Below are 12,555 nucleotides of genomic sequence, written 5' to 3' on the forward strand. Positions count from 1 at the left end.
TTCACTTTACTAGCCTTTAAGGAAAGCCTATTGAAAGTTTCATGTCTATTGGAAGGAGAGAGGTATGCCACTGCCTCAGGAGTCACTTGTCATCCATCCATCCACCCATCCATCACTGACAGACTGTCCTTGTTGTTTCCTCCATTCCATCATTTATTGATAGAATGACACCATCAATTGAATGCTTGGGTAGAAAAGCATCCGCTGCGTTGTTCAATCAGAGGCTCATCATCTTCTTCTGAATCAAAACTGCAGCTCTTTCCAGAGGGTGGGGAGTAGTTAATCTGCAGAATTTCTCCTTTACAATGCAAAGTACACAGATTCCTGAAGTTAAAATCTCCTACTTGGTTCTTCCAATTTAGGATTTCCTTCTGCAATTCAAGGGCATGACTGGTAGACTTGCCCTTCTGTATCTCTAGATCTTTGTTTATTTCTTTGCCTGCTAGGTTTAGCAAGGCAAAAGCTTTACAACTTTTCGCGTCACTTTCCCCTTCGGTTGAGCATCGTGACAACATTCTTCCGGTCTTCCTTGCCCCTTTCTGTCACTGTCTTTCGATCTCTCTTTCTGTCTCTCTTTTTACTTCATTATAATGACTCTCCTTTAGCAGAAGCTCTTTCTAATCACAGCCAGGTGTCTTGGAACATCATTATTACTTGTATGTGGTAAATCCCCGACTAACAATTACAACAGACTTCTTTGGTATGCAAAACGAGAAATGTTGGTGACTTCTTCTCATTGACTGTGATGATTTTAATGAAATACTTATGATTGGTAATCACTGCATTAAAGACCACCATCAACCAATGTCAAAAGCAGCTATTTTGGAATTCATCCTGATCTGGGTGAAGAAAATAGGTTTCACAGTTGGTAGTAACACCTATTTAAGAAGCTGCCCAGAAATATAAAGTAATAATTTGGTTGAAACTCTAGCTGTGTTTGTTGGGTATAATTTAAGCTTCTCGGGAATGCATGTCACCCCGCAACACATGGCAATGCAGTTGTGGTTCCCAGTTTGTCAAATAAAGGCCATAAACTTTATTAGGAGTGATCTTTGCAGAAACTCTTACATTTTGAGAAACAGTGGTCCCAAGGAAGACCATAATGCTTTGCATTGGCATGAAGGCCTAAAAATCTTCTACCGTTAAAGAGTGATGTGGTCTAGAGGAGGCTTTTGATGGGAAAGCACAATGTAGTTGGGCATGTGTTTCACTGCTATACCCATCAGAATGATCACTATTCGATCTCAGTCTTTCATTTTTATTCTATAAGTGTCAATGTATAATTTCAGTAGTGTAAATAATTAAGCTTGCTAGATTATAATGCTACCTCCCACATGGGTGGTCACAATAGATGAGGTCCAGCCCATGTAGTTAATGGTTTTGAGCATTTGTCTTGCTAATCGGATGGGAATTTGTTCCCTAGATCCCTGTGTCTAGAAGGAGGGTTAAATCAATCAGTACAGTTAAATTTGTGAAATTTTGTTTGAGGGCTGGGGCTGTGGGTGGATCAAGAAAAAAACTCCACACTTTCCTCGCTGCCTTCCAGTAACAATGTCTGTTTTTTAGACTTGTTCCTCCAATATTGAATCTTGGATATTTACATGCTTGAATATTCCCCATTGTCAATGTGGGAGTCCCACAGTAATTATAATAAGCAGTGTAAAGGGAAGCATTGACCAGTAACTCGTAAACAAGTTACATTTCTAACCAATTCACAAAGTTTTAGAAAGAGCCACAACTCCAGCAAGTCGGAGAACAGCTCCTGAATGACTCTTACCATCCAGGGCCACCATACGTCAGATTTCTTACTGCACGTCGTGTGAAGGAAGTAACCCTGAGCTCTGCTCAGTTCTGCAGTGTGACAACTGATTTCTCTCTATTTTTTTGTTTTTGTTTTTACCTTTGGCTGAAATCCAACTGCTAACAGAAAGTGACATCTAGACTGTTAAATAATGACAAAACATGTCAGAAAAATCCAAAAAAGCTCTTTTTAGACCTTTCTAATCCTGTGGAAAACTCTGGATTTTTCTGAGGACCCACAGAAGGAAAGTCTATTGTCTGCACCCTGAACATAAACTTAAGGAATGCAAGTAGTGATGTATATTTCCTGCCAAAATCCTTAAAGACAGAGAGGCCGAGCTTTTTGTGTGGCTGTAGAAGAAGGCAGAAATGGAAACTGCAGTACTTGGGACTGAAGGAGAGGTGACTTCAACAGCCAAACCAGAGGCCTACTTTAAGTATTAGTTAAAGCATAGACTTGCACCGTCAATGTAAGGCCAATGGAGCTGGTTCCCATTAGACCAGACCTCACCAGTAAGGTCACAACATTACCTCCAGTGTATCTCCTAGAAGTGGATAGTTCAGATGGCTATGATTGTCCTTTTGGAGCTGCGTACAGCCCTTCTCAACTGCATGTTAAATGCCAGGACACAGATGATGAGGATGAGTATGGTACTGGCTATTTGGAAGGGGACTGTACTTTCAAGGATAAGCCTTAGACAAGGGTTAGTTAAGAGACGTTTCAAGTACTTGCATAGTTATGAAGACATTTATGGTGAACAATCTTATCGGGAACCTATGCTGCAATTTCCTATGTGTCTGATGGACCTTCTTCAAATGTTCAATGACTAATGTAAGAGATTCCAAGAATCAGACAATCCCCCTCTACAGGCACAACCAACATCAGTTCCTCAAAATACTTCCTCCCCACTTTCACCTTGATTGCAATGTAAAGGGAAATGTCCTGTTATGCAGCAGCAAGAAACTGCACAGGTCAGAATATTGGAGCCTATCACCTTCCATGATGATCATGTAGACAATGATGATGATGATGACAATTCAGAAGAGAGGGAGATTGTTTGTGATCAGCCGACTGCCACAGGAGAAGTCTGGGATGAATATATAGCATCACTCTTGGTCCCTCCAACACCATCTGCTGCCACTTCCCATCCAGACGATAGAGGGGGCTTCCATGTGCTTCTGGAAATAGTTTCAAAAGATTTGATCTTCCAGTGCCAATAAGACAAACTGGCTGCCTCCTTTACCAACTTTCTAGACATCTCCTTAAAGTTGTAAAGTTCATTCCTGTTGTGATTTACATATGGGCAGAGGTTTTAAAATTATTGAAAAACACTGCTACAGTAGCGGCAGAAGTGCCCCACCTAGACAAAATATGCTTAGCCATGTAGGATTCCCCAAAGCCAGACTCTGTGGTCCTGTAAACCGCATAGACCCGCTCGAGACCCCCTATCGCCCCTTGCTCTGCTCCTCCTGAAAAAGGTAGGCATCTGGACAATATTAGGAAAAGGTTTGGAGCTATGGCTGCTATTACCAATATAGTTTCCACTGCTATGGCTATTCTGGGAAGATCTGGCAGTCAAATGTGGTCTGACCTGGGGAAAGTTATAGATTTGTTTCCAGCAGACAAATCAAAAGAAGCGGAAGCCATCATTCAAGAGAGTGAGATAACTTCTTCTGAAAGTAATCGATATTGCGATGGATATAGCCTTAATGGGATTTCGAGCTCTCAAGACAACAAGGCTGGCTGAAGGCGACTTCTTTCCGACCACAAGTTCAAAAATATTAGGCAAGTCATATGACGGTGATCCTCTGTTCTAGAAACACATCAATGACTTCCTCCAATCAATAAAATCAGATACAGAGACATTACGGTCTTTGGGGGTATTACAGCAATGTCATTTACCGCCGTTTCATTGTGCCAGAGGAAGAGGATATTATTTGTTTAAAGGAGGCTAGCTGTCATACATATTTCAACCCTTCCAGCAGTCTCAGCAAGGTTGCCACCAGCAGTTTCACAACAGCCAATACTGTGCTTGACTGGCCACAGTCTGTTCATGCTGGCTGTCAGAAAAATGGCAATGACAAGACGAGGATAGCAATCATGTAGACACCAGTGACGCCAATCCCCCCACTCACTCAATCCCCCATACCTCAACTTTATTTGGAGGCGAAAGCCTTTCCACCTTTTAAAGCAACTAGAGCTTCAACTCTTCAGATCTGTGGGTATTCTGTCTAATCCATTATGGCCACACACTCAAACTTATCCAAAAATCTCCTCGAAATCCACCTCGCCAGATGCCACACAAACAGTCTGTTTAAGGAGGAAATTCAGTTGCTCCTGTGCAAGCCATAGAGGCAGTCCTTGCACTCCTGAAAACATTGGTTTCTACTTTCTTCCTCATAAAGAAGAAATTGGGCAAATGAAGGCAGGTGTTGGATTTGAGAAGGCTGGTCACTTGCAGGAGATTCTCAGTTGGTAAACTCGGGACTTCATGACATCTATAGATCTTCAGGACAACTGGCTCACAAAAGGACCATCATTCTAGGCAGTGAAGCAATACATGGGAGTCTATTTTATGTTTTGAGGGCTTTGGCAAAAAATCAACAAGGAGAAATCATGTTCTCATTCATCTTAAAAGATAACCTTTCTGAAAGGTTCTCAATTCAATCTCATGAAAGGCCTTCCCCAAAAAAAGAAAGGATTCAAAGGATGACCAGCCTAGCCTCATCCCTTTCGAGAAAAAGGCCACTTGAACAAGTCTTTCCTAGGGATGTGTTCTTGCATCCCTCTTATACCAAACAGGCATCTCTACAAGAGGCTGCTAAAAAAACAATGAACAGTCAATTCAAATGCCAGGATTGTTCTGCAACTTTGTCAAGATCACTCCATAAATTAAATTAGCCCATGACCTGGTGTATGCAAAAAGACAGCTTTCTTCAAGCCTGAAGTCTGCACACAACTTCAGTACTACATAATCACCACGGATGCGTCCATGGAAGGATTGGGAGTTCATCTGCAGGATATCGATGTAACCAGCATGTGGTCACTCCAGGAAACAAAGATGCACATAAAACTGCTGGACCTGAGAGCAGTAGCTGTAGACCTTCAGTCTTTTCTCTATAGAGAATAAAGAAAACTATGGTACTGGTGCGTACAGACAATACGACCACTACGTTATACGTGAACTAACCAGGAGGAACAAAATCGCAAAAATCGCATTTTCTCTCTGCAGAAACCCTAAAGATCTGCAAATGGGTCATACAGATTTAAATTACTCTGAAGGTGGAACATGTTCCAGGCATAGACAATCAGTGAGCTGATAATTTGAGCAGAACATCAAGCGTGCCACAAATCGGAACAGAGCCAACAGCTTTTATCAGGGATTTTCCATATATGAAAACAAAACCTTGATCTGTATGCAACATCGCCCAACTGCAAATGTCTCTTGTATGCCAGCAGCTACCCTCACAAGGGGGATGTCTTCCAAATTGTGTGGACAGGGATATTTGCCTATGCCTTCCCTCCTATGCTGTTGATACCCAGGCTGCTCAACAAAATGAAAAGGGAGCCATGTCCAGTTATTCTGGTGGCTCCAGTATGGTACACAGAGCTCCTCCTCATGTCGGAACAGTGTCATGATCCGCAGACCAGTGCCAGAAATGCTCTCAATGAACAAGGGCCAGGTTGTTCATTCAACACTGGATTCTCTCAATGTATTCCGAAAATAAGAGAGGGACCCCTTAAAAGTGTCAAGGGAAATTAGGTATGAACCTAAACTGAAAAGTGCAATTCCCTTGGCTCAAGTGAATTTATAAGTACAATAGTCGAGTCCATTTCAAACAATGAGTTTTTCACAGATGTAAAGTTACTATGTAATAATATGTTCGAGGCATGTGGGCTGCTGAATTCATATCTGTGCATAGATCGCTGCCTAGTGTTGGGTCCGGATGATTGCACCTTGTTGTCCTGGAAGAGTCTTCGAAGTATCACGAGATAGGTGACTCCTCCCCTGGACTATAGTGCGCATGGGCATCTTCTCCATCTTCAGATTGGTTTTTTCCGCTATCGGGTTCGGATGTTATTCCAATACTCCAACTTCGGAATCGAAACTAAACTTTTCTAGAGGCCAAAAGTCCTTCGACTTCGACGGTATTGTTCTCGCTCGGTACTTCTTGACTCGATCAAGCTTTCCATCTCGACTCGGTCGTCGACGCGGGCCGTTGGGCCTTTTCGACGCCACGTGGGCCTGCTGTCGATGGAAAGGAGCCCGTTCAAAAGGTGCCCACAATGCCACTCCAAGTTCCCGCATACTGACAGACACACAGTATGCAACAAGTGCCTATCACCAGACCACAAGGAAGAAAACCTGCCCAGCCTGTGCCCAATTCCGTTCGAGGAAAACCATCCGGATTCGACGGGCCGCTAGGCAAGAGATGCAGCGACAGGCATCGGAACCAGACAACATCTTCGAGGATGAACAGGAACTTCCAGAAGGGGAGGATTCGGATCTAGAGATCGTCACCGTCGAGGACCACTCGGACTCCGATGACGAAATCCCACCGGGGCAAACCGTGAGTACATTGCCCCCGACACCAATTACCCTGTTACAGAAGGCTCGGATCGAGGCATTGCCTAAAGGCCTTAGCCAAGATCCAAAACATCATTCAGCAGCCCCGCCGTCCGGCTCGGCTCCGAAAACAAAGATTAAGCCTTCAGACCCCACAGGTCCAAGTAACGTTAAGCAAACATTCTAGGCCCTCTGGTAGACAGATCTCATGTCAGTATTCTGTAGGCTGTGTTAATACATCAATAAAGCACATTCTAAAAGCCATTATCATGAAATGCGGACAATACAAGTCACTCATCAGAAGTTATCCGAGTAAAAAGCCCCTTTAGAGCATCCATTCTACAACATTCATTAAAACTATTATAACAAGCTCGCTGGGAGCAACAGGGGTTCAGAGCACTCTAATATGAGCTGCCTAACATACCTGCTAAGCAATGTATAGCTTAGATATAGTGTGAAATCGGAGTCAGCAACATAAGGCAAGCTGTGCTGCACTAGCAAAATGATATCCACACCAAGGATCTAATGGGATGGGCCCAGCCAGGATCCCTCTTCATAATACAATTTACATACATGTACGCCTGGTAATACAATGAAACAGCAAAACACACAAGGTGATGGACGGAATGTTGCACAATGGCAAAACATCTGGGTTTAATCCATCATTTTTTGCTCCCCACGCCACACCATTTCAGACATGGCCATATGCAAATCAGTCTTGACCCTGTGCCTCATGGGAATAGTCCATCCCGATCTGCCAAGCCATGTCTGCCCTGGACCGGAATCAAGCATCCTAGGACCGGTTTCTGGCTATCAGCCTTCATCAGCCAGGATAGCTTGACTCCAGTGGCTTAGTGAGCACGGGACCCACGTCTGGGCATACCCTTCCCACATAGGGCGAACAGCAAAACACACAAGGTGATGGACGGAATGTTGCACAATGAAACAGAACAGGCTACTAATACATGTCCATGTATTGTCCTATATACCAATAAGTCTATGTGTGATGGAACTGCGAGGGAAGAATATTTATGGCAACTTGTTTTTTTTCCACTCTGCAGGTAAATGCAGAAAACTCAGAATCTTTCTGTATGTTTCTACATACTTCAAGCTATTGGGCCTTTCTAAAAATGACTTGTATTAAACTGATTCAAATATCTTTTTGCAATAAATATTGAAGAGCTTTCTGGTGTTTAATCGTGAAATTGGGGATTCGAATTTTTATCCTTCATATTTCAATCAATCAACTAATTAGTTAGGATTTATAGAGCGCGGCTTATCTCTCGATAGGATATCCAGTCAATGCCAGTTGTGCAAGCAGGGTGACATTGAGGGATCCAGTGCAGGCGTCAGCAACCAGAACAAGGAGAGTAAAGGCGCATTTGGGCTCCTGCAACAAAGAACTGACAATTTGCCAACCAGTAACATTATAGTCCCTGCAAACCACGTTGGGGGTCGGTAATGCTGCCAATGAGATCTGGCTGGTGACGCCAGAGAGACGACTTTGGTGGTGGAGGCAGCCCGTAACTTGTAAAAAGTAAGCGTGAAGACCGGCTCCTGCTGCAATGCAAAGCAGGTGGCTAGACCTGCAACATATCTGATACCTGCACCGTGTAGCAGCAGAGTCTGGTTAACCCATTAAAAGCAGGGTCAGACTGCGGGAATGTCCCAAGAGCAGCAGACAAGATCACTGCCAGAGTTGGGCTTGGAGGATGCAATTCCTCTATTCAGTGTCCACACCACGTGAAGCTTTGTACCACGAAGCAGCAGTGACTGATTACCCCTTAAGAGCGGGGTCATACCCTTGGAGGTTCACTTGGCGAATAATTCTGATAGATACATCTGCCAGTGGATTCCTCACCTTGTGAATATCCCCTGCGCAGCAGCCAATTGGAAACTTTTGTAGCTCTCCACGCCGGCGAGGTCATGGACGACGTCACAGAGGGTACGACTCCGCTCGCGACCCCGCTGACGTCACTGGATCCATAATAGGGCCTCGTCGGTGTGATGACGTCCGTTCCCTTTTTTACGCTCCGTCGACGCCAACGGTTTCTTGAGACTCTCCGTAGTAACATTGTTATTATAGTTGTTTTTGTCTGTTCTTCTCATTTCCTTTCGAAGATGTCTTGGAGAAAATCTGGTTTCAAGCCCTGCAGGGAGTGCGGGAAGCAGTTGTCCATCACTGACCAGCACGAGGATTGCGTATGGTGCTTGTCTTCCGATCACGACGTCGATGGATGTGCGTGTTGCAGGAAGATGACCTCTAAGGCATTAAAGGAAAGGAAAGGGAAGCAAAGTTATTTATTGCCAAGATGAAGAAGAATAAGAAGGCGAGTAAGAGAAGATCGAGGTCGAGGTCGAGATCTCGTTCCGAATCCAGGTCGGGTTCGAAGTCGGCGTCGGGACATTCGAAGTCGAAGAGACATAAGAGAAAGAAGCACTCTTAGAGGCGTCACTCTGATAAGGAACTGGCGCCAAAGTCATCTTCTCCTCGACGTCACAGTAGTGAGGTCGATCCTGCTCATTCAAATCCGGTCTCACCAGAGAAGGAAGTGTCTCCTGAAGTCGAAGTCTCTCGATCACCGACGCCAGCTCCTTCGGATTCGGTACATTCTTCGGATCCGGGTGAAGCCGAGCCAGAGCAAGAAGATCAGGAGCAGCCTGAAGAGGTTCCTTTGTCGGCGCCGACGGTCCTGACTCCAGGTACACCGGCTTCAGAGCCGGCACCGGGAAATTATCCCCCTTTCCCGGCTCCCATCACACTATCTTAACGCTATGTATGGTGTCTTCGCAAAGGCTATGTACCCCTTTGGTGCGCCTGCTGGCCCCATGGGTCCTTTTGCCTTCAATTTGGGTGTCCCTCAGGCATATGCCCAGGCTCCATTTATGCCCTTTCTTCCAGGGACGCCGTCCTGGAATTTTCCGGCGCAGAGCGCTCTGGCGCCGTATCGAGAATATCCGGCGCCGTATCAAGAATCTCCGGCGCCGCCTGTTCGTCCTCGTTCGGTGCTAGCGGCGCCGTCGGATCCGCGTTTGACACCGGTCCCGAACCCGATGGAGTCGGTTGTGGATCCATCGACTCCAGTCCCGAGGATCCGCTCCAGGAGGGAGGCCCAAAGAGTTGTGGAAGAGGCACGCTATCAGAAGGACAAGGAGGAAGGTGAACTTCCTGATTCTGAGGACTATTTTGCTGAATTAAAAGATGCAAGTGGTCTTGATTTTACCCTGAGTGGGATTTTTCTCCTAGTTCAGATGCTCCTTCAAAGCAGGTAGCCCCATATCACACAGTTGTGAGAAAAGCTGCTGAATTATTGGACATTAATCTTCCTGCCACCGAATTTAAGTCCAATCTATTGACTGAAGTGTTGCCTTCTCCATCCTCTGTGACTGAGCCTTTGTTACCGTTTAATGAGGCAATTCTGGAGCCGGTGTTGGAGGTTTGGAAGAAACCTTTGTCTGCACCTGCAGTCTCCAGGACTGTGGCACGGAGATATAGGGTGGCACCGGAGGATCCAGAATTTTTGTCAGCTCACCCTTCACCTGAGAGCCTTGTAGTTCAGGCGGCTTGCTCGAAGAGGTTTTCAGGAGCTTTCCCACAGGTTCCAGCTGACAAGGAGTCAAAACGGATTGACCTGTCTGCTAAGAAGGTGTTCTCATCAGCGAGCATGGCACTGAAATCAACAAATGCAACTTGCTTGATGGGAAGGTATATCCATGCCTTGATGGATTCCTCTAAACAGTTGCTGCCAAAACTGTCTGATGAAGACAGGAAGAACTTTCAGGAGGTTTTGGATGATACCCAGGGTGCTGCGCGCCAGGTCATTCAAAGTGGCCTGGATACGGCTGACTCAGTGGCTAGAATTATGGGCTCTGCAGTGGCTACGAGAAGGGGAGCTTGGTTGAAGTCTTCAGACTTTTCTCAATATATGCAGGCACCTTTGTTGGACTTACCTTTTGATGGTACGGGTCTGTTTGGTAAGAAGGCTGATGCCGCACTTGAAAGATTCAAAGATAGTAAGGCCACGGCAAGATCACTTGGCTTGCAGACCCAATCCAGAGGTTCCTTTCGTAAATACAGTGGATTCGGGAAGTCATCCTTTCGTTCGCAAGGGCAGCCTCGTCAGCAGCAACAGCAGCAGCAACAAAATACGCTGTATAAATCTTATAGAGGAAGAAACAGAGGTCGTCCATTAGGTCGTCAACCCTCATCCTCCTCTTCCTCTACCTCTCCTCCTATCGCCGCAGCAAAGCAGCCCTAGATTCCCCATTTCTGTTGGTCCTGTGGGGGGTCGGCTTACCCATTTTCTGCGGGATTGGGAATCGGTCACTACAGACCAATGGGTTCTCAATCTTGTGGCAAATGGGTATGCTCTTCCCTTCAGGGAATTCCCTCCAAATTACCCTCCTTGTCAAGGTGCTTGCTCAGAGGAACATCTCCGTCTCCTTCAGGAGGAGGTTCTGACTTTGTTAAAGAAAGGCGCGATAGAGGTGGTTCCAGAGCAGGAAAGGGGTCAGGGATGCTACTCCTGGTATTTCCTGATTCCTAAGAAGGATGGCATGCTTCGTCCAATCCTGGTTCTCAGGATCTTGAATCTTTATCTGAAACAAGAGAAGTTCAAGATGCTTACCCTTGCGCAGGTTCTTCAGGCGCTGCTGGAAGAAGACTGGATGGTGTCGCTCAACTTGCAGGACGCATATTTTCATATCCCGATCCTGGAGTCGCACAGGAAGTATCTCCGTTTCACGGTGGGGTCTCAACATTATCAGTTTGCGGTCCTTCCGTTTGTAATTACTACTGCACCTCGAGTTTTTTCCAAGGTGATGGCAGTGGTGGCAGCCCATCTCAGGAGGGCGGGGATTCCTTTATTCCCCTATCTGCACGACTGGCTGATCAAAGCAGAGTCTCCAGAGAAGGTGCTCCATCATGTGCAAGTGACAACTCACTTGTTGTACAGGTTGGGTTTTTCGATAAATGTACCCAAGTCTCACCTGGTGCCCTCACAGCGCAACCTGTTTATAGGGGCAGTACTGGACACTACTGTTTGTCGAGCATTCCCTCCACCTCAAAGGATTCTCGACATTCAGGAAATGATTCCTTTGTTTTACAATGGAGCGGTCGTTCCAGTTCGAAAGGTCCTTCGCCTGCTCGGTCTGTTTGCTTCCTGCGTTCTGCTGGTCAACTATGCATGCTGGCACATGAGGGCGCTCCAGTGGTGCCTCCACAGGCAGTGGTATCAGTACAACGGAGATCTCAGGGAGTCTGTGAGGATCTCCAGAGAAACTGCAGCGGATCTGTCTTGGTGGAGTGTGGAGGGCAATCTGACTCAAGGTAAGCCCTTTCATCTGCCTCCATCGGTGGCCACAGTGATAACGGATGCCTCCACTCTAGGGTGGGGTGCTCATCTGGGGGATCTGGAGATCAAGGGTCTTTGGTCTCCAGAGGAAAGGTTGCTTCACATCAACCTTGTGGAATTGAGGGCGATTCGTTTAGCACTCAAGGCCTTCCTCCCTTCCCTTCGCGGTCAGTCGGTTCAGGTCCTGACGGACTACACGACCGCGATGTGGTATGTCAACAAGCAGGGAGGAGTGGGGTCTGCAGAGAAGCTCTGCGTCTCTGGTTCAGGACCACCAGATTTGTCTGATGGCAAATCATCTGGCTGGAGTTCTGAACGTTCGTGCAGACAGTCTGTCTGTAGTTCTCAGCCGACCACGAGTGGAGGCTTCACCCAGAGGTGGTTCGTCACGTCTTCCGGACGTGGGGATCTCCTCAGGTGGACCTCTTTGCCACTCACGAGAACCCTCACTGTCCGTCATTCTGCAGTCTCCAGTATCCGTTGCAGGGAGCTTTGGGGGACGCGTTTCAGTTGAGTTGGGACTCACGGCTCCTTTACGCGTTTCCTCCCATACACCTGATTCCTCGGGTTCTGAGGAAGATTCGCCAAGACCGGGCTCAAGTTATTTTGATCACCCCGGATTGGCCAAGAAGGGTGTGGTACACAGATCTTCTCCACCTCTCCTCGTGCCCGCCGCTCTGTCTCCCTCTCAGGGCAGATCTCCTCTCTCAGATGGAGGGGCACGTTCTACACCCCCACCTCCAGACCTTAAACCTTCATGCCTGGAGATTGAACGGGGCAACCTGAATTCTTTTTCTCTCCCGCCTGATGTGGTGGATTCTTTCGGCCAGACG

The 12,555-nt window shown here is 46.5% G+C and overlaps 1 protein-coding gene across 2 annotated transcripts in view; it reads left to right on the forward strand.

Annotated features, from left to right (window-relative positions):
* Positions 1-12,555, forward strand: part of LOC144771921 (uncharacterized) — a 229,990-nt gene that overhangs the window by 176,382 nt on the left and 41,053 nt on the right. The window lies entirely within an intron of this gene.

This window comes from Lissotriton helveticus, chromosome 1_1 (assembly GCF_964261635.1).
Source record: "Lissotriton helveticus chromosome 1_1, aLisHel1.1, whole genome shotgun sequence".
Classification (NCBI taxonomy): Eukaryota; Metazoa; Chordata; class Amphibia; order Caudata; family Salamandridae; genus Lissotriton; species Lissotriton helveticus.